Source organism: Oncorhynchus gorbuscha, linkage group LG09 (assembly GCF_021184085.1).
Source record: "Oncorhynchus gorbuscha isolate QuinsamMale2020 ecotype Even-year linkage group LG09, OgorEven_v1.0, whole genome shotgun sequence".
Classification (NCBI taxonomy): Eukaryota; Metazoa; Chordata; class Actinopteri; order Salmoniformes; family Salmonidae; genus Oncorhynchus; species Oncorhynchus gorbuscha.
Genome location: NC_060181.1, coordinates 94,111,839 through 94,139,708, shown reverse-complemented (window position 1 = coordinate 94,139,708; position 27,870 = coordinate 94,111,839). Strand labels below are relative to the sequence as shown.

Here is a 27,870-nt window from a genome sequence, read left to right as displayed (position 1 = left end):
GAAGGAGGGGGCAGTAGAGGGGACCAGGAGAGAGTCCAGATAGAGTCGGATGAGGAAAAAGAGGTAGATTCTGTTGTGGTCGCCGGGGTTAGGATGTCTCTCGCCGTCAGTGTTACCGTAACGGATTAACGGTGGGCTGAAGACCCAGTCATCCAGTCTGCAGCTGACACCACTCCATTCCCAGGCAGAGGACCCACAGCACTGGAGGAAAACAAACACGGAGGTTAGAGAGTTAAGGTTGTATTAAAAACGGGGTGGTTCCAGCCCTGAATGCTGATTGGCTGACAGCCGCGGTATATCAGACCGTATAATCTAGAGCCGAAAGAAACGCACACCTATTTAGGCGAGGTGCTGGCTAGCAGGAGTATAACACTTGAAATATTAAAAGGAGAGCTGCAAACTCTAGGAGCTCAGATGCAATCATTTAATAACCTAATATCCAACGTTTGGACAGACAAGCTGTCCTCATCAGACTGTATACCACGGGTATGACAAAACATGTATTTTTACTGCTCTAATTACGCTGGTAAACAGTTTCTAACAGCAATAAGGCACCTCGGGGTTGGTGATATATGGCCAATATACCACGGCTAAGGGCTGAATCCAGGCACTCCGCATTGCGTCGTGCATAAGAACAGCCCTTAACAAATATTGGCCTTAGACACCACATCTCCTCTGCCCTTATTGCTTAAAAATATATAATGTTTTTATACAGAGGGTAGGGTTGTAATATATTTGAGAAAGGCCATTTATTGTCGCCAACTCATCTGCCAAAAAATAAAGAATTATAGGCTATGGTAGCATGCACGATGGGCTACTCACAAATCAACCACCCCGGCTTGGCGCTCACTTGAATACATCATGTCAATTCCCACCACAAAAGGACATTATACAGTTGAAGTCGGAAGTTTGACATACACCTTAGCCAAATACATTTCAACTCAGTTTTTCACAATTCCTGACATTTAATCCTAGTAAAAAAAATCCCTGTCTTAGGTCAGTTAGGATCACCACTTTATTTTAAAGGTGAAATGTTAGAATAATAGTAGAGAGAATAAATTTATTTCAGCTTTTATTTTTTTTCATCACATTCCCAGTGGGTCAGAAGTTCACACACACTCAATTAGTATTTGGTAGCATTGCCTTTAAATTGTTTAACTTAGGTCAAATGTTTCAGGTAGCCTTACACAAGCTTCCTACAATAGGTTGGGTGAATTGTGGCCCATTCCTCCTGACAGAGCTGGTATAACTGAGTCAGGTTTGTAGGCCTCCTTGCTCACACACGTGTTTTCAGTTCTGCCCACAAATGTTCTATAGGATTGAGGTCAGGGATTTGGGATGGCCACTGCAATACCTTGACTTTGTTGTCCTTAGGCCATTTTGCCACAACTTTGGAAGTATGCTTGGGGTCATTGTCCATTTGGAAGACCCATTTATGACCAAGCTTTAAATTCCTGACTGATGTCTTGAGATGTTGCTTCAATATATACATATAATTTTAATTCCTCATGATGCCATCTATTTTGTGAAGTGCACCAGTCCCCACTGCAGCAAAGCACCCCCACAACATGATGCTGCCACCCCCGTGCTTCACGGTCGGGATGGTGTTCTTCGGCTTGCAAGCCTCCCCCTTTTTCCTCCAAACATAATGATGGTCATTATGGCCAAACAGTTACATTTTTGTTTCATCAGACCAAAGGACATTTCTCCAAAAAGTATGATATTTGTCCCCATGTGCAGTTGCAAACCGTAGTCTGTTTTTTTATGCCGGTATTGGAGCAGTGGCTTCTTCCTTGCTGAGTGGCCTTTCAGGTTATGTCGATATAGGACTTGATGAAAATTAGTCTATCAGAAGCTTCTCAAGCCACAACATCATTTTCTGGAATTTTCCAAGCGGTTTGAAGGCACAACCAACTTAGTGTAAACTTCTGACCCACTGGAATTGTGATATGGTGAATTATAAGTTAAATCTGCCTGTAAACAATTGTTGGGAAAATTACTTGTGTCATACACAAAGTAGATATCCCTAACCGACTTGCCAAAACAATAGTTTGTTAACCTCACTAGGGTAGGGGGCAGCATTCGGAATTTTGAATGAAAAGCGTGCCCAAAGTAAACTGCCTGCTACTCAGGTCCAGAAGCTAGGATATGCATATAATTGGTACTCAGTAAGACCAGCAGGCTAATGTTCCTACCGTCCCAGTAAGACCAGCAGGCTCATGTTCTTATCCACCCAGTAAGAACAGCAGGCTCATGTTCCTATCCACCCAGTTAGAACAGCAGGCTCATGTTCCTATCCACCCAGTAAGAACAGCAGGCTCATGTTCCTATCCACCCAGTAAGAACAGCAGGCTCATGTTCCTATCCACCCAGTAAGAGCAGCAGGCTCATGTTCCTATCCACCCAGTAAGAGCAGCAGGCTCATGTTCCTATCCACACAGTTAGAACAGCAGGCTCATGTTCCTATCCACCCAGTAAGAACAGCAGGCTCATGTTCCTATCCACCCAGTAAGACCAGCATGCTAATGTTCCTATCCACTCAGTAAGACCAGTAGGCTAATGTTCCTATCCACCCAGTAAGGCCAGCAGGCTAATGTTCCTATCCACTCAGTAAGACCAGCAGGCTAATGTTCCTATCCACTCAGTAAGACCAGCATGCTAATGTTCCTATCCACTCAGTAAGACCAGCATGCTAATGTTCCTATCCACTCAGTAAGGCCAGCATGCTAATGTTCCTATCCACTCAGTAAGGCCAGCATGCTAATGTTCCTATCCACTCAGTAAGACCAGCAGGCTAATGTTCCTATAGACTCAGTAAGACCAGCAGGCTCATGTTCCTACTGTCCCAGCAAGACCAGCAGGCTAATGTTCCTATCCACCCAGTAAGATCAGCAGGCTAATGTTCCTATAGACTCAGTAAGGCCAGCAGGCTAATGTTCCTATATACTCAGTAAGACCAGCAGGCTAATGTTCCTATAGACTCAGTAAGACCAGCAGGCTAATGTTCCTACCGTCCCAGTAAGACCAGCAGGCTAATGTTCCTACCGTCCCAGTAAGACCAGCAGGCTAATGTTCCTACCGTCCCAGTAAGACCAGCAGGCTAATGTTCCTATCCAACCAGTAAGACCAGTAGGCTAATGTTTCTATCCACCCAGTAAGACCAGCAGGCTAATGTTCCTACCGTCCCAGTAAGACCAGCAGGCTAATGTTCCTATCCACCCAGTAAGACCAGTAGGCTAATGTTCCTATCCAACCAGTAAGACCAGCAGGCTAATGTTCCTACCGTCCCAGTAAGACCAGCAGGCTAATGTTCCTACCGGCCCAGTAAGACCAGCAGGCTAATGTTCCTATCCACCCAGTAAGACCAGCAGGCTAATGTTCCTACCGTCCCAGTAAGACCAGCAGGCTAATGTTCCTATCCACCCAGTAAGACCAGTAGGCTAATGTTCCTATCCAACCAGTAAGACCAGCAGGCTAGTGTTCCTACCGTCCCAGTAAGACCAGCAGGCTAATGTTCCTATCCACCCAGTAAGACCAGTAGGCTAATGTACCTATCCAACCAGTAAGACCAGTAGGCTAATGTTCCTACCGTCCCAGTAAGACCAGCAGGCTAATGTTCCTATCCAACCAGTAAGACCAGCAGGCTAATGTTTCTATCCACCCAGTAAGACCAGCAGGCTAATGTTCCTACCGTCCCAGTAAGACCAGCAGGCTAATGTTCCTATCCACCCAGTAAGACCAGTAGGCTAATGTTTCTATCCACCCAGTAAGACCAGCAGGCTAATGTTCCTACCATCCCAGTAAGACCAGCAGGCTAATGTTCCTATCCACCCAGTAAGACCAGCAGGCTAATGTTCCTATCCAACCAGTAAGACCAGCAGGCTAATGTTCCTACCGTCCCAGTAAGACCAGCAGGCTAATGTTCCTACCGTCCCAGTAAGACCAGCAGGCTAATGTTCCTACCGTCCCAGTAAGACCAGCAGGCTAATGTTCCTACCGTCCCAGTAAGACCAGCAGGCTAATGTTCTATCCACCCAGTAAGACCAGTAGGCTAATGTTCCTACCGTCCCAGTAAGACCAGTAGGCTAATGTTCCTACCGTCCCAGTAAGACCAGCAGGCTAATGTTCCTACCGTCCCAGTAAGACCAGTAGGCTAATGTTCCTACCGTCCCAGTAAGACCAGCAGGCTAATGTTCCTACCGTCCCAGTAAGACCAGCAGGCTAATGTTCCTACCGTCCCAGTAAGACCAGCAGGCTAATGTTCCTAACGTTCCAGTAAGACCAGCAGGCTAATGTTCCTACCGTCCCAGTAAGACCAGCAGGCTAATGTTCCTACCGTCCCAGTAAGACCAGCAGGCTCATGTTCTTATCCATCCAGTAAGAACAGCAGGCTCATGTTCCTATCCACCCAGTTAGAACAGCAGGCTCATGTTCCTATCCACCCAGTAAGAACAGCAGGCTCATGTTCCTATCCACCCAGTAAGAACAGCAGGCTAATGTTCCTATCCACCCAGTAAGAACAGCAGGCTCATGTTCCTATCCACCCAGTTAGAACAGCAGGCTCATGTTCCTATCCACCCAGTAAGAACAGCAGGCTCATGTTCCTATCCACCCAGTAAGAACAGCAGGCTCATGTTCCTATCCACCCAGTAAGAACAGCAGGCTCATGTTCCTATCCACCCAGTAAGAACAGCAGGCTCATGTTCCTATCCACCCAGTAAGACCAGCATGCTAATGTTCCTATCCACTCAGTAAGACCAGTAGGCTAATGTTCCTATCCACCCAGTAAGGCCAGCAGGCTAATGTTCCTATCCACTCAGTAAGACCAGCAGGCTAATGTTCCTATCCACTCAGTAAGACCAGCATGCTAATGTTCCTATCCACTCAGTAAGACCAGCATGCTAATGTTCCTATCCACTCAGTAAGGCCAGCATGCTAATGTTCCTATCCACTCAGTAAGGCCAGTATGCTAATGTTCCTATCCACTCAGTAAGGCCAGCAGGCTAATGTTCCTATCCACCCAGTAAGACCAGTAGGCTAATGTTCCTATCCAACCAGTAAGACCAGCAGGCTAGTGTTCCTACCGTCCCAGTAAGACCAGCAGGCTAATGTTCCTATCCACCCAGTAAGACCAGTAGGCTAATGTACCTATCCAACCAGTAAGACCAGTAGGCTAATGTTCCTACCGTCCCAGTAAGACCAGCAGGCTAATGTTCCTATCCAACCAGTAAGACCAGCAGGCTAATGTTTCTATCCACCCAGTAAGACCAGCAGGCTAATGTTCCTACCGTCCCAGTAAGACCAGCAGGCTAATGTTCCTATCCACCCAGTAAGACCAGTAGGCTAATGTTTCTATCCACCCAGTAAGACCAGCAGGCTAATGTTCCTACCGTCCCAGTAAGACCAGCAGGCTAATGTTCCTATCCACCCAGTAAGACCAGCAGGCTAATGTTCCTATCCAACCAGTAAGACCAGCAGGCTAATGTTCCTACCGTCCCAGTAAGACCAGCAGGCTAATGTTCCTACCGTCCCAGTAAGACCAGCAGGCTAATGTTCCTACCGTCCCAGTAAGACCAGCAGGCTAATGTTCCTACCGTCCCAGTAAGACCAGCAGGCTAATATTCTATCCACCCAGTAAGACCAGTAGGCTAATGTTCCTACCGTCCCAGTAAGACCAGTAGGCTAATGTTCCTACCGTCCCAGTAAGACCAGCAGGCTAATGTTCCTACCGTCCCAGTTAGACCAGTAGGCTAATGTTCCTACCGTCCCAGTAAGACCAGCAGGCTAATGTTCCTACCGTCCCAGTAAGACCAGCAGGCTAATGTTCCTACCGTCCCAGTAAGACCAGCAGGCTAATGTTCCTAACGTTCCAGTAAGACCAGCAGGCTAATGTTCCTATCCCAGTAAGACCAGCAGGCTAATGTTCCTACCACCCAGTAAGACCAGCAGGCTCATGTTCTTATCCATCCAGTAAGAACAGCAGGCTCATGTTCCTATCCACCCAGTTAGAACAGCAGGCTCATGTTCCTATCCACCCAGTAAGAACAGCAGGCTCATGTTCCTATCCACCCAGTAAGAACAGCAGGCTCATGTTCCTATCCACCCAGTAAGAACAGCAGGCTCATGTTCCTATCCACCCAGTTAGAACAGCAGGCTCATGTTCCCATCCACCCAGTAAGAACAGCAGGCTCATGTTCCTATCCACCCAGTAAGAACAGCAGGCTCATGTTCCTATCCACCCAGTAAGAACAGCAGGCTCATGTTCCTATCCACTCAGTAAGACCAGCATGCTAATGTTCCTATCCACTCAGTAAGACCAGCATGCTAATGTTCCTATCCACTCAGTAAGGCCAGCATGCTAATGTTCCTATCCACTCAGTAAGGCCAGCATGCTAATGTTCCTATCCACTCAGTAAGGCCAGCAGGCTAATGTTCCTATCCACTCAGTAAGACCAGCAGGCTCATGTTCCTATCCACCCAGTAAGGCCAGCAGGCTCATGTTCCTATAGACTCAGTAAGACCAGCAGGCTAATGTTCCTATCCACCCAGTAAGACCAGCAGGCTCATGTTCCTATCCACCCAGTAAGGCCAGCAGGCTCATGTTCCTATAGACTCAGTAAGACCAGCAGGCTAATGTTCCTATCCACCCAGTAAGACTAGCAGGCTAATGTTCCTATCCACCCAGTAAGACCAGCAGGCTCATGTTCCTACTGTCCCAGCAAGACCAGCAGGCTAATGTTCCTATCCACCCAGTAAGATCAGCAGGCTAATGTTCCTATAGACTCAGTAAGGCCAGCAGGCTAATGTTCCTATATACTCAGTAAGACCAGCAGGCTAATGTTCCTACCGTCCCAGTAAGACCAGCAGGCTAATGTTCCTACCGTCCCAGTAAGACCAGCAGGCTAATGTTCCTACCGTCCCAGTAAGACAAGCAGGCTAATGTTCCTACCGTCCCAGTAAGACCAGCAGGCTAATGTTCCTATCCACCCAGTAAGACCAGCATGCTAAAGTTCCTATAGACTCAGTAAGACCAGCAGGCTAATGTTCCTATCCACCCAGTAAGACCAGCAGGCTAATGTTCCTATCCACCCAGTAAGACCAGCAGGCTAATGTTCCTACCGTCCCAGTAAGACCAGCAGGCTAATGTTCCTATCCAACCAGTAAGACCAGTAGGCTAATGTTTCTATCCACCCAGTAAGACCAGCAGGCTAATGTTCCTACCGGCCCAGTAAGACCAGCAGGCTAATGTTCCTATCCACCCAGTAAGACCAGCAGGCTAATGTTCCTACCGTCCCAGTAAGACCAGCAGGCTAATGTTCCTATCCACCCAGTAAGACCAGTAGGCTAATGTTCCTATCCAACCAGTAAGACCAGCAGGCTAGTGTTCCTACCGTCCCAGTAAGACCAGCAGGCTAATGTTCCTATCCACCCAGTAAGACCAGCAGGCTAATGTTCCTATCCAACCAGTAAGACCAGCAGGCTAATGTTCCTATCCAACCAGTAAGACCAGCAGGCTAATGTTTCTATCCACCCAGTAAGACCAGCAGGCTAATGTTCCTACCGTCCCAGTAAGACCAGCAGGCTAATGTTCCTACCGTCCCAGTAAGACCAGCAGGCTAATGTTCCTACCGTCCCAGTAAGACCAGCAGGCTAATGTTCTATCCACCCAGTAAGACCAGTAGGCTAATGTTCCTACTGTCCCAGTAAGACCAGCAGGCTAATGTTCCTACCGTCCCAGTAAGACCAGCAGGCTAATGTTCCTACCGTCCCAGTAAGACCAGCAGGCTAATGTTCCTACCGTCCCAGTAAGACCAGCAGGCTAATGTTCCTACCGTCCCAGTAAGACCAGCAGGCTAATGTTCCTACCGTCCCAGTAAGACCAGCAGGCTAATGTTCCTATCCAACCAGTAAGACCAGCAGGCTATTGTTCCTATCCAACCAGTAAGACCAGTAGGCTAATGTTCCTATCCACCCAGTAAGACCAGCAGGCTCATGTTCCTACTGTCCCAGTAAGACCAGCAGGCTAATGTTCCTATCCAACCAGTAAGACCAGCAGGCTAATGTTCCTATCCAACCAGTAAGACCAGCAGGCTAATGTTTCTATCCACCCAGTAAGACCAGCAGGCTAATGTTCCTACCGTCCCAGTAAGACCAGTAGGCTAATGTTCCTATCCACCCAGTAAGACCAGCAGGCTAATGTTCCTATCCACTCAGTAAGACCAGCAGGCTAATGTTCCTACCGTCCCAGTAAGACCAGTAGGCTAATGTTCCTATCCACCCAGTAAGACCAGCAGGCTAATGTTCCTATCCACTCAGTAAGACCAGCAGGCTCATGTTCCTATAGACTCAGTAAGACCAGCAGGCTAATGTTCCTATCCACTCAGTAAGACCAGCAGGCTAATGTTCCTATCCACCCAGTAAGACCAGCAGGCTAATGTTCCTATCCACTCAGTAAGACCAGCAAGCTCATGTTCCTATAGACTCAGTAAGACCAGCAGGCTAATGTTCCTATCCACTCAGTAAGACCAGCAGGCTAATGTTCCTATCCACTCAGTAAGACCAGCAGGCTAATGTTCCTATCCACTCAGTAAGACCAGCAGGCTAATGTTCCTATCCACTCAGTAAGACCAGCAGGCTAATGTTCCTATCCAACCAGTAAGACCAGGACTCCTCTCTTTTTATTGGTATGTAACAGTTATGAAAGTTGTATTGTCAACTTGTTTGGTTATTTAAAAACGTGTACATGACACCAACAAACTGTCCCCATGGGGACAATAAAGTCAGTACAGTAAAGACAGCAGGAGAGTGGGAAAACAAGAGAGCTGAAGCATGAGAGAGGGAGAGCAAGAGAAGGAGAGAATGAACGTGAAAGAGTAGAGGAGAGAAAGAGCGTGGGAGGATGATTCACCACTTAGAAGCAGAATATCTAAATTAACCTCGGGTTGGAACCAACATTATTTCCCATTAGCTTTGTTCTGAACAGAACCATTTCAAAAATTAAGAAGTGTAGTGTAGGGTACGATATTTGACTGAAACTTTGCAGGTGAGGAGAACTCTGGGTAATAAGGCGCTGGGCATCTTGTACCTACGGCGGAGTAGCTTCTATAGAGGATCTTTGAATGCCTTTCAACTTCAGAGAGTTGGCTTAACTAATGTCGGACCAGAACTAGCCCTTGACCATGACTCAGTCCCATTGCATTACACATGATGTCGCCTAGAGTTTGAGAGAGCTAGACCTGGGCTAGCTAACGGGGGCTAGCTAACGGGGGCTAGCTAACGGGGGGCTAGCTAACGGGCTAGCTAACTAAAAAGAAAGCTTGTGTGTGCGCAGAGTGGCACCAGAAACAAAGTTAACAATAAAAAATGTGAAACGTGATAACTGTAGTCCTTTAACTAGCATTGAAAAAGTTCAGAACTGTTCTCTAATTAAACCACTCCCTCATTTCTGAATCAGTCCTGTAAAGGTAGTAGCTACAGTAGACTAGGCACGCCCCGGGGGGGGGGCTACAGGGGGGGTGCTACAGTAGACCGCACGCCCGGGGGGAGGGGCTACAGTAGACCGCACGCCCGGGGGGAGGGGCTACAGTAGACCGCACGCCCGGGGGAGGGGCTATAGTAGACCGCACGCCCGGGGGAGGGGGCTACAGTAGACCGCACGCCCGGGGGGCTACAGTAGACCGCACGCCCGGGGGGCTACAGTAGACCGCACGCCCGGGGGGGCTACAGTGGACCGCACGCCCGGGGGGGTGGGGGTGGCTACAGTAGACCGCACGCCCGGGGGGGGGCTGCAGGGGCTACAGTAGACTAGGCACGCCTGGGGGGAGGGGGCTACAGTAGACTAGTCACGCCTGGGGGAGGGGCTACAGTAGACTAGTCACGCCGGGGGGAGGGGCTACAGTAGACTAGTCACGCCTGGGGGGGGGGGCTACAGTAGACTAGTCACGCCTGGGGGAGGGGCTACAGTAGACTAGTCACGCCTGGGGGAGGGGCTACAGTAGACTAGTCACGCCTGGGGGTGAGGGGCTACAGTAGACTAGTCACACCTGGGGGTGAGGGGCTACAGTAGACTAGGCACGGCTGGGGGTGAGGGGCTACAGTAGACTAGGCACGCCTAGGGGGAAGGGGCAGGTAGACTACACAAACAAAGATTTTCAGCTGGCAGGCAAAGACTGGAATAAGTTTGAGTGACAGTGAGGGCAGTGAGTGACAGTGAGTGACAGTGAGGGCAGTCAGGGCTATGGCACTTTGTTGCATTTCTCTTTAGTGGGACTGAGAAAAAAAATGCCCAGAATGTAAAAAATACGTTATCAACCGGTTCAAAAGCTTTTAAAATAACAGTTACGTTCCAATGTTGATCTTTGTGACAGAGGACCAACAGGCAGCTCACGATGACGATTTTACAATAGCATCGTCTGATGACAATGATTGACAGGATCTGACAATTAAATCTTGATGATTGTACAGTCGTCCCCAATAAAACTGTGAAGGACCTCGACGTTACCCTGGACCCTGATCTCTTTTCACAAACACATCAAGAATATTTCAAAGGACAGCTTTCCCCCCTCCCCCCATCTTCGTAACATCGCAAATTTCTGAAACGTTGTCCAGAAATTATGCAGAAAATAATCTATGCTTTTGTCACTTCTAGATTAGACTACTGCAATGCTCAACTCTCTGGCTTGATCTCTGGCTTCCTCAAGTCATTTGTGTGTCTTAATTATTTGATCAAAACAGTGTGCTTAAAAGAATCAGACAAACTCAGTACATATAGTTGTTTTTATTAAAACAGATGGGGTGTGCCTATACATAGAAAAAAAATGTTTTAAAATATAGGCTACATTACCACCCCCCCCTAATCTGATAGTGGTTGTGGGGTGGTAGATGACTAGTCTCCCGTATGGATCTAATCTGATAGTGGTAGTAGATGTCCAGTCTCCCTTATGGCTCTAATCTGATAGTGGTAGTGGGGTGGTAGATGTCCAGTCTCCGTATGGATCTAATCTGATCGTGGTAGATGTCCAGTCTCCTTATGGCTCTAATCTGATAGTGGTGGTGGTGTAGTAGATGCCAAGTCTCCCGTATGGATCTAATCTGATAGTGGTAGTAGGGTGGTAGATGCCAAGTCTCCCACCATGGATCTAATCTGATAGTGGTAGTAGGGTGGTAGATGCCAAGTCTCCCGTATGGATCTAATCTGATAGTGGTAGTGGGGTGGTAGATGTCTAGCCTCCCTTATGGCTCTAATCTGATAGTGGGGTGGTAGATGCCAAGTCTCCCTTATGGCTCAGTACAGGTGCCTTAATAGTACATACACTATAGTAGGACTGACCCCATTTCGTCGATTGCTTGATGGACTGTTGATCGACCCCAATTTTTTTTGTTTTAATTGAGTAGTCTAAAATATACACCTATTTTTGTTGGCACATGAGACACTGGTCTGATTCACAGCTGTCTCAATGGACTAAACCATTGTGGAGGATGCAGGGATGGCAAACCGATAATTTTGATTAACCACATGATACAGTGGCTAGCGAAAGTATTCATCCCCTTTGGCATTTCTCCTATTTTGCTGCCTTTCAACCTGGAATTAAAATCGGATTTGAGGGGTTTGTAATCATTTGATTTACACAACATGCCTACCACTTTGAAAAATAGTTGTTTATTTATATTGTGGAACAAACAGGAAATAAAGACAAAAACAGAAAACTTGAATGTGCATAACTATCCCCCCCCCAAAAGTCAATAATTACTAGAGCCACCTTTTGCAGCAATTACAGCTGCAAGTATCTTGGGGTGTTTCTATAAACTTGGCACATCTAGCAACTGGGATTTTTGCCCATTCTTCAAGGCAAAACTGCTCCAGCTCCTTCAAGTTGGATGGGTTCCGCTGGTGTACAGCAATCTTCAAGTCAACCACATATTCTCAATTGGACTGAGGTCTGGCCATTCAAAATGTTTACCCTTAAACCACTCAAGTGTTGCTTTAGCAGTATGCTTAGGGCCACTGTCCTGCTGGAAGGTGAACCGCTGTCCCAGTCTCAAATCTCTGGAAGACCGAAACAGGTTTCACTCATGAATTTCCCTGTATTTAGTGCCATCCATCATTCCTTAAATTCTGAACAGTTTCCCAGTCTCTGCCGATGAAAAACATCCCCACAGCATGATGCTGCCACCACGCTTCACTGTGGGGATGATGAACTCGGGGTGATGAGAGGTGTTGGGTTTGAATTTTTCTTGAAAGCCAAAAAGCTCAATTGTCTCCTCATCTGACCAGAGTACCTTCTTCCATATGTTTGGGGAGTCTCCCACATACCTTTAGGTGAACACCAAACATGTTTGCTTACTTTTTTCTTTAAGCAATGGCTCTTTTCTGGCCACTCTTCCGTAAAGTCCAGCTCTGTGGAGAGTACAGCTTAAAGTGATCCTATGGACAGATACTCCAATCTCCCATGTTATCTTTGGTCTCTTTGTTGCCACTCTGATTAATGCCCTCCTTGCCTGGTCTGTGAGTTTTGGTGGGCGGCCCTTTCTTGGCAGGTTTGTTATGGTGCCATATTCTTTCCATTTTTTAATAATGGATTTAATGGTGCTCCGTGGGATTTTCAAAGTTTCAGATATTTTTTATAACCTAACCCTGATCTGTACTTCTCCACAACTTTGTCCCTGACCTGTTTGGAGAGCTCCTTGGCCTTCATGGTGCCGCTTGCTTGGTGGTGCCCCTTGCTTAATGGTGTTGCAGACTGAGGCCTTTCAGAACAGGTGTATATATACTGAGATCATGTGACACTTAATTGCCATAACAAATTCTGTGACTTCCGAAGGTAATTGGTTGCACCAGATCTTATTTGGGAGCTTCATAGTAGAGGGGTGAAAACATAAACACACCACTTTTCCATTTACATTTTTTTACATTTATTTTTGAAATACGTTTTTATTTTTTATTTCACTTCACCACTTTGGACTATTTGTGTCCATTAGATGAAATCCAAATAGAAATCCATCTAAGTTACAGGTTGTAATGCAACAAAATAGGAAAAACTCCAAGGAGGTGGAATACTTTTGCAAGGCACTGTAATGATTTCGATACAAAGACATTATTATAAATTAAACAAAATGTGCAAATAAAAGCATAACTAGCACGCAGATCGGTAGAAATAGTGAAATAAATTGGCACTCTAAATGGAGAAGTTGGTGTGGTGTATTTGGTGAGTAACAGTAGGATGTGAAGACCAGCAGCAGCGGGAGGAGGATCTCTTTCATGTGTGTCTTCATTTTTTTTATTTCACCTTTATTTAACCAGTCTCTGCTAGGTAAAGCCCCACCTTATCTCAACATAGCACGCGCTCCAGCAGGTATATCTCACTGGTAACCCCCAAAGCCAATTCCTACTTTAGCCACCTTTCCTTCTAGTTCTCTGCTGCCAATGACTGGAACGAACTGCAAAAAAAAAAATCACTGAAGCTGAAGACTCACATGTCCTTCACTAGCTTTAAGCACCAGCTCACAGATCACTGCACCTGTACATAGCCCATCTGTAAACAGCCCATCCAACCACCTCATCCCCATACTGTATTTATTTATCTTGCTCCTTTGCACCCCAGTATCTCTACTTGCACATTCATCTTCTGCACATCAATCACTCCAGTGTTTAATTGGTATATTGCATTTACTTCTTACCTCATTTGCACAAACGGTATATAGACTTCTACTGTATCATTGACTATGTTTATTTATTCCATGTGTAACTCTGTGTTGTTGTTTGTGTCGAAGTGCTTTGCTTCATCTTGGCCAGGTCGCAGTTGTAAATAAGAACTTGTTCTCAACTGGCCTACCTGGTTAAATAAAAGGTAAAATAAATATTAATAATCATTATTGGAATTGAAAATTCTAGCCCCGATGATCACACCACGCTTAAAGTTCCTTAGGTCACTCGTTCTGCCCATTCTAACGTTCAATCAAACAGTAACTGAATGCCTCGATGCCTGTCTGCCTGCGGCAGGGCAGCCTAGTGGTTAGAGCGTTGGACTAGTAACCGGAAGGTTGCAAGTTCAAACCCCCGAGCTGACAAGGTACAAATCTGTCGTTCTGCCCCTGAACAGGCAGTTAACCCACTGTTCCCAGGCCGTCATTGAAAATAAGAATATGTTCTTAACTGACTTGCCTGGTTAAATAAATTTTTAAAAAAAGATTTCACCTCTATTTAACCAGGGAGGCCAGTTAAGAACAAGTTCTCATTTACAACTGCAACCCGGCCAAGAAAGCAAAGCGTCAAAAAACAAACTCATGGAATAAACAAACGTACAGTCAATAACACAATAGAAAAATCTATATACAGCGTGTGCAAATGAAGTAAGGACATACAGCCACGTGACTCACTGTGTATATGAATGGTGTGTGTAGACAGTATATGAAGAGAAAAGGTGTGTGTACACACATTAGGTAGTCATTATAGGATGAGCCATGACTAGATTACAGGATGGTTTTCCTGACTGAACCAAATGGTTATCGCCTCAGGCACTCACCAGCAATACTTTTTCCACTCGTCATCCACTGGTCAACACTTCATATTACAGAAAGGAAATTAGCGATAGCACGGCATATCACGATAGGACGTTTGACCCCGCCCCAAACCTAGACGACAGCAACGTGTGCAACGCGTGTCGTCATTCCCAACATTCCGAGGCAACAACCTTTCCACAGGCCGTGTGATTTATCACAGCATGTTCAGCTGCATATCAATCCCTTTCATGGATGTCAGTGCACATTACATCAGGCAGCTCTGTCTGTCCTTTAGGCACATAAACAAGGTCACAACGCTACCGAGATGGAAAATACAGATTTCAGACAACCTGGAATCAGAACATGGAATAGCATGTAACATAGAATAACGTTAACCCTCCGCATCCACATTTTAAAAACAGGATTTCTTCTCTAACTTTATCATGTCAAAAGAAAAGACAGACCACAAAGCAAAAGTATTAGTAGGACACAAGGCATCTCTTACGTAACTTCTGAAATGGTCAGTCAAAGAGCTAACAGCAGACAGACTCAAACAACAAAAACAGAGCTGGTAAATCCTCCCTGCCCCACCCAGTCCTGCCTCCCCCCCAAAAAAACTTCCCTGGAACATCCTGTGACCGTTTCCTTCCAAGAGCCAGCCTGAGATGGGGCCCAGCCTGGTCCCGAAGTTCCAATGACATCATCTGTCGCTGGGTGGGTCCCTTCAAAGGAGCTCTGACTGAACCCAACACACACACACACACACACACACACACACACACACACACACACACACACACACACACACACACACACACACACACACACACACACACACACACACACACACACACACACACACACACACACACACACACACACACACACACACACACACACACACACACACACACACACACACACACACACAGCAGCGTAGCCTAGTGGTTAGAGCGTTGGACTAGTAACCGGAAGGTTGCGAGTTCAAACCCCCGAGCTGACAAGGTACAAATCTGTCGTTCTGCCCCTGAACAGGCAGTTAACCCACTGTTCCCAGGCCGTCATTGAAATTAAGAATGTGTTCTTAACTGACTTGCCTGGTTAAATAAAGGTACATTTAATTAATTAAAAGCTGTTAAAATGTCAGTTTGTGTCTCTGCTAAGTAGAGGAAGAGAACAGCTTGAGAAAGAGAGAGAAGAAGAAGCAGTATCCTCCTGCTTCCTGTCCAGCTCTGTTCCCAGGCCCAGACTGACTGAAAATGTAGTGGTGGTACCACTCACCTCAGAATGAGATCGGCAGGATAACAAACCTTAGCCTAGCACCCCGTATTAAAATCGGCATATTCACCAGCTGTTATAAAAATATATATATATTACCTTCAACAGGTGTTATCTTGTGATCAAGCCGTCAATGGATTTGTGATTATTGGCGTCATAAAAATGTTAGCAATTAGCATGTTTGACATTTCAGTGGAAATACTACCATCAGCTTTTTGATAAGCGGTTTACCCAAAAACAACAAAAAGTCACGTATTAATCAACATACAGTTATTGGCCATCTTACTATTTTGATCAATTACAAGATATATTTGTTTAAATACAGCCTTATATCCGAAGTGTTTACTAGATCGTTGGCTAGCCTTCGAGTTTTAAAAAACGAATTACTTGCCTGAAATCCGTTATCTATATTTCAGAGGAAGAAAAGTTGTATATTAAATGACGTGTGGTCTAATTTTACAATATACAGAGTGAGTTTCTCACAAAATGTGTATATATATATATATAAATAAATAAACTTTCAAAACATAACTTACATAAATAGCCATGTAAATCGGTGGTCAGCTAGCTGGAAGGGTGTCTTTAGTCGCAAAACATACCAATATTTTCCAGTCCATTTAAAATGTTGAGCACGAGGTGATTTATTCCACTAACAGCTAGAGTGTCCGAAGATGGGGGGGTATCCGATGTTGGGGAAAAATTTGCGAGTACACTGTCCAAGAAAAGTTTAAATTCCCTCTACTGCTCTCCTAAAACCTATTAGGCTACAGTTCAGAGGCATTTGAGATGCTCCGAACTACTGTGAAAAGGGCCCATATTTATTTGCCTAAGACACACATAGAAATCCAAAAGGCTGTACCTACCTACCTGGCACTACGCTTCCATACCCTTCTACAACACACAAACACGGAAGCAGCGAGCCGTAAAACGTTCTGTTTGCAGTGACCTTTGAGCCAGCACCGTGTCGCGTGAGGCCCTCGTGTGTAGAGGGCAGGGTTGGGGTCAATTCGAGTCCAAGTCAGCTAAACTTTTCACATAGCTTCTCCTTTTCTCCTTTTCAGTTCATTGAGAAGTCATTGAAAATCAATGCAATGTTTTAAATTATTAAATTTGATTTTAAGTTTACTTCCTGAATTGACCGCCTTCAATTTGAATTGACCCCAAACGTGGTAGAGGGCCCCTGGCCCCACCCCTCCCCGTTTCTAATGGGCTGTACATGGTGCAGTGAGTCAGTGGTGAGGTGAGCAGCCTCCGACCCTAATAACCTCCATCCTAACACAGAACAGCAGCACGGGCCTTCGGCTCAGACAGAGGGAGAGTAAAGAAGGACATTCCTTTCAGCAGGCGAGAGAACATTTGCACATCTTGGCCATGTTCTGTTATAATCTCCACCCGGCACAGCCAGAAGAGGACTGGCCACCCCTCAGCCTGGTTCCTCTCTAGGTTTCTTCCTAGGTTCTGGCCTTTTTAGGGAGTTGTTCCTAGCCACTGTGCTTCTACACCTGCATTGCTTGCTGTTTGGAGTTTTAGGCTGGGCTTCTCTACAGCACTTTGAGATATCAGCTGATGTACGAAGGGCTATATAAATACATTTGATTCAATAGGGATGGGCACAGTTCATTGAAAATCAGGATATCCGATCAGACGTCTGTATTTAAACAGAGTATCAGTGGTTACATTATATCCTTGTGTGTAACAAATTTTAGAATGAAATATTGATGAACGGCGCGTCGTTTGCAGTTGAGCAATGTAAAATGTAGCCTACGGATGAACAAAGTAATTGTTTGATTTTCAAGCTCATGAGCTTTGGGCTATGGGCTATTGGCTATGAGCTATGGGCTATGAGCTATGAGCTATTGGCTATTGGCTATGAGCTATGGGCTATGAGCTATGAGCTATGGGCTATGAGCTATGGGCTATGAGCTATGGGCTATGAGCTATGAGCTATGAGCTATGGGCTATGGGCTATGGGCTATAAGCTATGGGCTACATGAAAAGGCATTTTACTATTATAGCATGTAACATTCCGCCCTCCGGTCAGCCCTGACAATAATATGCTAGCAATAACCCTACAGGCTCACACCAACGGAGGAGGGTCCACAAGACACGGCACAGATCAACGGGCCTCCCGAGTAGCGCAGCAGTCTAAGGCACTGCCTCACTACAGAACCGGGTTTGATCCAAGGCCGTGTCGCAGCCTGACGCGACTGGGAGACCAATGAGGCGGCACACAATTGGCCCAGCGTCGTCTGGGTTAGGGGAGGGATTGGCCGGCCTGGAGGTTCTTGTCCCATCGAGCTCTATTAACTCCTTGTGGTGGGCCCAGGCACGCTGACTTCGGATGCATGGTGTTTCCTACGACACATTAGGTGCGGCTGGCTTCCGGGTTAGGCGAGCAGTGTGTCAAGAAGCAGCGCGGCTTAACAGGGTCAGGTTTCGGAGGATGCAACTCCGTAGTGGAGTAGCAGTGAAGGGACAAGAAATTTGAGAGAAAAGCAGTGAAGTACATTTTAATTTTAGTTTAAAAAATATATATTTCAATTAATAAAATGATTTTTTTTTTTTACTTTGACTATTTAGATATCAGGAAAGATAAAGATCTTGTTCTGTGACTAAGACAGGCCACATTTAACAGCAATTAACTTCTTCGGGCTAGGGGGCAGTAGTCGGGAGTTTGGATGAATGAGGTGCCCAAAGTAAACTGCCTGTAACTCAGGCCCAGAAGCTAGGATATGCATTTAAAAACGGGTAGTATTGGATAGAAAACACTCTAAAGTTTCCAAAACTGATAAAATAATGTCCGAGTATAACAGAACTGATATGGCAGGAAAAAACTCTAGGACAACCCATCCAGATGTTTATTTCCCCCAGCTCACTACTGATTACAATGGCTGGGAATGGGAATATAAAAAGGAAAACCAGTTCCTAGGGCTTCCACTAGATGTCAACAGTCTTTGGAAAGAGTTCCAGGCTTGTTTTTTTTTTTTAAATGAGCTACAACTTGTCGTTTTTCTAAGTGGCTCCCATTTTGGCTGTAGTGTTTGTGGCGCGTTCTGGTGAGGGCGAGCACATCGTTATTTATCTCTAGGAATGGTCTCCGGTATTCTCCGTCTAAAATTTGATTGTTTATTTACATATTAGGGTACCTGAGGATTGATTAGGAACGTTATTTGATACGTTTGGAAGAAGTTTATTGGTAATTTACGGGATTCATTTATATGCATTTTGAAAGAGGGAAACCGGTGGATTACAGAGTCAAGCGCGCCAATGAAACTGACTTTTTTGGGATATAAAGAAAAACTTATCGAATAAAAAGGACCATTTGTTATGTAGCTGGGACCCTTGTGATTGCAACCAGATGAAGATCTTCAAAGGTAAGTGATTTATTTTATCTCCATTTCTGACTTCCGTGACGCCTCTGCTTGGTTGGAAATGCATGTCATGCTTGTGTGTGTGGTGGCGCTGTCCTCAGATAATCACTGTCCTCAGATAATCACATACTGTGCTTTCGCTGTAAAGCCTTTTTGAAATCGGACAAAGAAACAAGAAGTTAAGCTTTTAACAGATGTGGAACACTTGTATTTTCATGAATGTTTAATATCACGATTTTTGTCATTTGAATTTCGCGCTCTGCAATTTCACCGAATGTGGGCCAGGTGGGACGGTAAGCGTCCGAATGATCAGCAAAAAGTTAAAAAGAGACTGAAAGTGAACATATTAGTGATGGGCTACCACCGGCAGCATGATCTGCTCCACCGTAATCAGTCTACATTCTTTACCATCTACCATCATTCGTCACAGAAGCAGTGTCTTGAACGTTTTGAGGAAATACCGTTCAAGACAACTCAATCACGTCAACGCACTGCTATACTTGGCTCAAGACGAGAACAGAGGCTGCTGGGACATAAAGTAAGTTTTGTACCACCTCAGAGAGTCACTACGATTTATTGCGGTTTCGTTTGCTTACATCACGTGTACAGAGACAGAGACAGAGACAGAGAGACAGAGAGACAGAGAGACAGAGAGAGAGAGAGAGAGAGAGACAGAGAGACAGAGAGACAGAGAGACAGAGACAGAGACAGAGACAGAGACAGAGACAGAGACAGAGACAGAGACAGAGACAGAGACAGAGACAGAGACAGAGACAGAGACAGAGACAGAGACAGACACAGACACAGACACAGACACAGACACAGACACAGACACAGACACAGACACAGACACAGACACAGACACAGACACAGACAGAGAGAGAGAGAGAGAGAGAGAGAGAGAGAGAGAGAGAGAGAGAGAGAGAGAGAGAGAGAGAGAGAGAGAGAGAGAGAGAGAGAGAGAGAGAGAGAGAGAGAGAGAGAGAGAGAGAGAGAGAGAGAGAGAGAGAGAGAGAGAGATAGAGAGAGAGAGAGAGAGAGAGAGAGAGAGGTCCTGTAAAAAAAAAAAAACATCTTACCTGAACACTTGCTCAGCGTCTGTCTGGTCTAAACCTCCATGTTGGCTCTGGTCCTCAGAGGGAAGAGGGACTTCTGGCTCATGGCCCAAGCTGGCTGCTCCAGTCCAACACCAGCTTCTAAGGGAAGTCACCAGCCAGCAGCAATCAGCTTAGCCTTCCTTAGCCCCAACTGCTACCCCGGGACTGAATATTGAAACACAGAGAGACAGACGGAGAGACAGAGTTTGGTTATAGGCGGTGGTAAACCATTGTATTATACTAAACTACAGGTCTAGTCTGGTGAAGACAGACAGACAGTAGTGACAGTGAAGGTGTACTGTTACAGCACTGTCTCCTAATGCTGGGCTACGACAGGCAGTGTTCGGTTTCATCCCACTGGCGCGCCGTCCTCCGGGAGCCCCAGCCATTACTCACCAGTCTAAACAACCACTATAGGCCCCGGTTGAAGTAGACCGAGAGGAATGTAAATGCAAGACAAGAGGTCAGAGTTTAACGACTGTAGGCTGAAGTAGAACAGAATCAAATCAAATGTATTTATATAGGCCTTCGTACATCAGCTGATGTCTCAAAGTGCTATACAGAAACCCAGCCTAAAACCCCAAAACAGCAAGCAATGCAGGTGTAGAAGCACAGTGACTAGGAAAAACTCCCTAGAAAGGCCAAAACCTAGGAAGAAACCTAGAGAGGAACCAGGCTATGAGGGGTGGCCAGTCCTCTACTGGCTGTGCTGGGTGGAGATTATAACAGAACATGGACAAGATGTTCAAAATGTTCATAAATGACCAGCAGGGTCAAATAATAGTAATCACACTAGGTGTCGAGGGTGAAACAGGTCACCACCTCAGGAGTAAATGTCAGTTGGCTTTTCATAGCCGATCATTAAGAGTATCTTTACCACTCCTGCTGTCTCTAGAGAGTTGAAAACAGCAGGTCTGGGACAAGGTAGCACGTCCGGTGAACAGGTCAGGATTCCATAGCCGCAGGCAGAACAGTTGAAACTGGAGCAGCAGCACAGCCAGGTGGACTGGGGACAGCAAGGAGTCACTGGAATCCTCCTCGTGTTCTGTTTTGTTAACGGTTGTTTATGGAGCGCAGGAGAAACCGCTAAAACCACAGCTCAGGTCAAGTCAGAGACAACGTGAGAGTGCTTCTTCAGGATGGCAGAGGGTACTGTATCATCTCTCATCAACAACACGGGGACATAAGAACAAGTGAGGCAGTGCACAAATGTCCCAGTGTTGTCCGGGTTAGGGGAAGGGTTTTGGGCGGCCGGCATTTGTCCCATTGAGATCTAGCAACTCCTTGTGGCGGGCTGGGCGCAATGCGCGATGACTTCAGCTGCCAGCTGTATGGCGTTTCCAACAAGACATTGGTGCGGCTGGCTTCCCGGGTTCAACGAGCAGTGTGTTAAGAAGCAGTGTGGCTTGGAAGCGTCATGTTTCGGAGTACGCATGACTCTCGAACTTCGCCTCTCCCGAGTCCGTACGGGAGCTGCAGTGATGGGACAAGACTAACTACCAATTGGATATCATGAAATTGGAGAGAAAAAGGGGGTGAAAAGTACCATAAATAAAACAGGGAATGTAAAAGAGGATAACAAGTAGGGATGTTAATAGTTAACCGCTAATTAACATAGTTAACCTTTGGCGGCAGGTAGCTTAGTGGTTAGAGTGTAGAGGCGGCAGGTAGCCTAGTGGTTAGAGTGTAGAGGTGGCAGGTAGCCTAGTGGTTAGAGTGTAGAGGCGGCAGGTAGCCTAGTGGTTAGAACATTGGACTCGTCACCAAAAAGTTGCAAGATCAAATCCCCGAGCTGACAAGGTCAAAATCTGTCCTTCTGCCCTTCAACAAGTCAGTTAACCCACAGTTCCCCCATAGGCAGTCATTGAAAATAAGAATGTGTTCTTAACAGACCTGTCTAGTTAAATAAAGGGGAGAAAGAAAAAAAAAGGAAAAAATTGCTAAACAGGTGAAAAAAAAATTGCCCAGTCATGCTTATTGGTCTATATGTTAATATGCATAGTGTAATTAAATTTGGTATTTGTTTGTCGTCATGTATCTAACTTATCACACGCCACAGAGCCTAGTTAGAGGAATATCACCTGTCAGGCAGCATTGCGCAATCTGAGCTCGAGGTAGCATAATTGTTTGAAACCAGAACGTTTTACTTTACTTAAAATAACGAGGCATGTTTTACCTTGCTTCAAAGTAGCCGTGCAAAAAAAAAAAAAATCCATCCATAAACTTACGAGGTCTTCCTCATTAAGGTTAAGAAGTTTTCCTCATTCCATTAACCAGAATTTCTCTCCTGTTCTATTGGTTTTCATATCAACTTTCTTTCGTTGTCCAGAAGCCGAAGGCACAATATTAGTCATATAAGTCAGGGAGAGTAGAAGGGGGTCCTCAAGAATGAAGGAAATGAAGGCCAGTCCGAACTCAAACTTTAACAAAAACCTCAACGAACGGCTAACAATCTACAGTTGTTGAATCCAGGCGCATTTCACTCACGTTTCCTCTGTTTTCTTGCCTGTTGTACAACATCATAGAATCAACTCATAGCCAGAGCTCCCACAAAGCACCTTATAGCCATACAGGCCTATCCCATGGCAGAACTTGTGTTGGCGGTTTATAAGCTGAACAGCAGCTAAGGCTCAATATTTCTGACAAAACAAAGAAGTCAGCATTTCAATCCCTGAGCTAATGTGGGGAAAGAAAATAAGCTTGGAGGTGTGCCACGGCAGAACTACGTATCCGGTTAATGTACAAAAACGGTGGGGATTTTATTTCCAAGTCACATTCTTCAGGTGCTATAAAAGTTGAGATCAAAGTCCACCTGCTCATATTCTAACACTGGGAGATTAAGGCACGTACACAATAAGACGTAGAAAGGAAAGACAAAAGGTCAGTTATGAGGTGAACAGAACTAAAAAATGTGTGTAGTCCTGTCCTTGAGCTGTTCATGTCTATTAATGTTCTGTATTGGGTTTCATGTTGTGTGTGGAACCCCAGGAAGAGTAGCTGCTGCTTTTGTAACAACTAATGGGAATCCATAATAAAATGCCAAAATAAACTTAACCAAACCTTGAAACCGTTCTGTCGACACGGACAGTCAGAGCAAAAATGAGACATGTTAGCCTGCCTCAGCACAGTGAGAGGCCTTTATGGGATCTCTAGTTATGTTGGGTTCTACTGTTGCTCTTTATGGGATCTCTAGTTATGTTGGGTTCTACTGTTGCTCTTTATGGGATCTCTAGTTATGTTGGGTTCTACTGTTGCTCTTTATGGGATCTCTAGTTATGTTGGGTTCTACTGTTGCTCTTTATGGGATCTCTAGTTATGTTGGGTTCTACTGTTGCTCTTTATGGGATCTCTAGTTATGTTGGGTTCTACTGTTGCTCTTTATGGGATCTCTAGTTATGTTGGGTTCTACTGTTGCTCTTTATGGGATCTCTAGTTATGTTGGGTTCTACTGTTGCTCTTTATGGGATCTCTAGTTATGTTGGGTTCTACTGTTGCTCTTTATGGGATCTCTAGTTATGTTGGGTTCTACTGTTGCTCTTTATGGGATCTCTAGTTATGTTGGGTTCTACTGTTGCTCTTTATGGGATCTCTAGTTATGTTGGGTTCTACTGTTGCTCTTTATGGGATCTCTAGTTATGTTGGGTTCTACTGTTGCTCTTTATGGGATCTCTAGTTATGTTGGGTTCTACTGTTGCTCTTTATGGGATCTCTAGTTATGTTGGGTTCTACTGTTGCTCTTTATGGGATCTCTAGTTATGTTGGGTTCTACTGTTGCTCTTTATGGGATCTCTAGTTATGTTGGGTTCTACTGTTGCTCTTTATGGGATCTATAGTTATGTTGGGTTCTACTGTTGCTCTTTATGGGATCTCTAGTTATGTTGGGTTCTACTGTTGCTCTTTATGGGATCTCCAAGAGTGTCTATATTTCTGTAGAGAGAGAGAGAGAATGAGGTGTGTGTATGAAAGGAAGAGATGAGAAACTGGGTGAATAGGCTAGATATGATTCTGCTGAGACCCAGCAGGGCTGAGGCAGAGAGGCAGAGTCAGTTCCCAGAGAGGGAGTCTATATATGATGTTATCAGACCTCCCACACACAGACACACACATCCTAAAGACTCAGTGAAAGCCATGTAAACACTCACAAATGGGCAGAGATAAAATATAAGGGTAGGGAAGAGATTCTCAAGAGAGGCCAACTGACCAGTCATGTTTGTTGAACTCTTGTGCCTGCATCTGAAATGGCACCCTATCCCCTGTATAGCGCACTACTTTTGACAGTCAAAAGTAGTGCGCTACATAACTTAGGTAATAGGGTGCTCTCTCTCTCTCTCTCTGGCCACAGGAAGATGCGTCTCCTGTGATAAATGATTGAGTGGCAAGTCAGCCCCTAAGTTGCTCCTAAGCCTGTCGTGTCAAGTCCATCTCAACAAAGAACCTCTTGACCTGGACAGTTCAGCCATGTCTCAAATGTTCTCAACTTAAAAATGTGCTGAAGAATTATAAATCATTCGCAGAACAATTTCAGGGTCTGTGCCAGTGTTGAAGTAGACCGAGAAGAATGTAAATGCAAGCTGTAACACTCTGAAAACAATGAAGGTTAACTAGAAAGACTAGTAGATCATACACTCAAAAAAAGGTGAAGATCGTGTCTCAACAAGTTTTGAGAAACACTAGCTACAACATCCTCAGCAAACCTTGACATGATGCAGGTCAATTATTAATAATAAAAAAAAGATTAGACATTTGATAGATATGAGCTTAGAATACAATGTTTTAGAAAATATTTATCCCAATCCTAAAATAACCAGCAACAAGCTAGCTAACTAGCAATTGATTGGCTAAGCTCAATAGCCAGTTAGCTTCGTTTATTAGCATTGCTGACGTTAGCAATTACAATCACTGGGAAATGGTGCTAACAACACATTTCAAAAACCCCAAAGTGAATATAAAGTAACCTTAAGGGAATATTTGAGGAAGTAGTGTGCCTGCCTGCTGCTCGTTGGCATAATATCTCTCTGTCACGGACTGTATTCACAGTGCTGATGTTTGATGCAATGTTTAGCTAATAAAAACTGTCTATCTAACTAGCTCATATAAACGTTATGTCTCCTTCTTCGGCGATGATAAAACGTTAGCAACAAACAGAAACCCGATGTGTTCACACTTAACTAGCTAAACGTGGTTAAATAACGTCAGCAAGCAAAATGACAAAAGTCATATTAAACCAGCAAAATACTCACCGTTTTGGGTTTGCATTATTTAACAACAAAACCGCTAAACTGCTGCGGAGGAGCAGTGATTTCCACAGGATAACTTCGCTAGCTAGCTAGCTAACAGAAAAGCTAATTTAACAGTTTTTACTATCCAGGATATTCCACTGTCAGTCGACCAGTGTACAGTAAAATAATAATTACACAACACTGTGAAAACGTAATTTTAGCTACTCACCGACGCAAAAGAAGATCGCCGTTGAATTGTATACATTTTTTTGTCGCATAGGTTTATTCCTTCAGACAACAACAAACCATTTTCATGATTTCACAATCTCTTCTCTCTCTCTCTCTCTCTCTCTCTCTCTCTCTCTCTCTCTCTCTCTCTCTCTCTCTCTCTCTCTCTCTCTCTCTCTCTCTCTCTCTCTCTCTCTCTCTCTCTCTCTCTCTCTCTCTCTCTCTCTCTCTCTCTCTCTCTCTCTCTCTGTCTCTCTCTCTCTCTGTCTCTCTCTCTCTCTCTCTCTCTCTCTCTCACGCACACGCACGCAAGGGACGCGATGACGTGGTGTGATAGAAAGCGCGTCTCCGTGTCCTCTTCCACCTGTGTGATGCTAGACACAATAAGGAATTAGTTAGCCGCAAATGTGGCATTTGTGCTTTGCCTTCAAAAAAGAAAAGTTCACATCTGAAAGTGATTAAACAGATAGAAATAATGGAATCATGCCATATTTGGACTAGATAATGCGAAACAAAGTCTGAATGTTGTTAAACAAATTTATAACAAAATATGATAATTCGTTAAATTGAAAGTAAAAATCTGCTGGAATTGCACCGTGGCTGTAACAGACTTTAGAATTGCATTGGGGCCATACTTATACAATTTACAGCCTAACCTATTATGCAACCATTAAATAGGGTATCAACCTACTCAGAGACATTCACTTTAGCTCTCATTGCAGGACGTTGACTGTGGGAATTAACCTTTCCAGTCAGTCTATTGTGTGTATCGAACATTCATACTGCACTGTGCACACTGGCAAGTCGGGTGCGGGTGGGAGGGGGGGGGGGGGATGCAACATTCTCTGGGGTCCCCCACAATCCCCCATATAGCATATGAACACGACAATAGCCATGATTGTTTAGATGTATATATATATAATTACACAAAATTAGCTTTAAAACAAAACGTTTTCTTTCAGCCTCATGGCTAAATGATGTCATTTCAATAATGGATATTAACTGATGTCATCTCAATAATGGATATTAACTGATGTCATTTCAATAATGGATATTAACTGATGTCATCTCAATAATGGATATTAACTGATGTCATCTCAATAATGGATATTAACTGATGTCATCTCAATAATGGATATTAACTGATGTCATCTCAATAATGGATATTAACTGATGTCATCTCAATAATGTATATTAACTGATGTCATCTCAATAATGGATATTAACTGATGTCATCTCAATAATGGATATTAACTGATGTCATCTCAATAATGTATATTAACTGATGTCATCTCAATAATGGATATTAACTGATGTCATTTCAATAATGGATATTAACTGATGTCATCTCAATAATGGATATTAACTGATGTCATTTCAATAATGGATATTAACTGATGTCATTTCAATAATGGATATTAACTGACAACATTAACTTGAGAACATCAACTCCGTCCGATTTTTTGTCTAAAGTCAAGCGTCAGATTTTTGTCTATAGTCAACTCCTTGTCTAAAGTCAAGCGTCAGATTTTTGTCTATAGTCAACGCCTTGTCTAAAGTCACCTCCATCAGATTGTGCATACCATCCCCCGAAATGTAGAGTCTGTATGTTTGAAGAGGTAAAATTTTTTTTACCAGGCTACATTTGTTGTGGTAGCATATAGTACAACAAAAAGCTTAAAGATACTGAATTTCCACGTGAGACCTCTCATATCTGCACTGACAGAGTCCACCTTGTAGAGTCCCTGCTTCAAGATGGTTTTGATCACACAGACTGGGACATGTTCCCGGAAAGCCTCAGAGGATAATATAGATTTATATGCTGATTCGGTGAGTGAGTTTATACGGAAGTGCATAGGAGATGTTGTACTCACTGTGACTATTAAAACCTACCCTAACCAGCAACCATAGATAGATAGATGGCGGCATTCGCAGAAAACTGAAAGTACAAACCACCGCATTTAACCATGGAAAGATGACAGGAAATATTGTTAAATACAAACAGTGGAGATATTCCCTCCTCAATTTAATTTTAATTTTACCTTTATTTAACCAGGCAAGTCAGTTAAGAACACATTCTTATATTCTTATATTCTTATTCTTATATTCTCATTATTATATTCAATGAACAGTGTGTTAACTGCCTGTTCAGGGGCAGAATGACAGATTTGTACCTTG

General features: G+C 44.5%; 1 long non-coding RNA gene across 1 annotated transcript; it reads right to left on the bottom strand.

The window, feature by feature from the left end:
* Nucleotides 1–25,840, bottom strand: LOC124044285. Its single transcript, XR_006840467.1, has 3 exons — nucleotides 25,694–25,840; nucleotides 20,228–20,410; nucleotides 1–201 (listed from the first exon to the last, which is right to left on the bottom strand). It is a non-coding gene; the product is annotated as an uncharacterized LOC124044285 (long non-coding RNA).
* Between the last annotated feature and the right edge of the window lie 2,030 nt (nucleotides 25,841–27,870).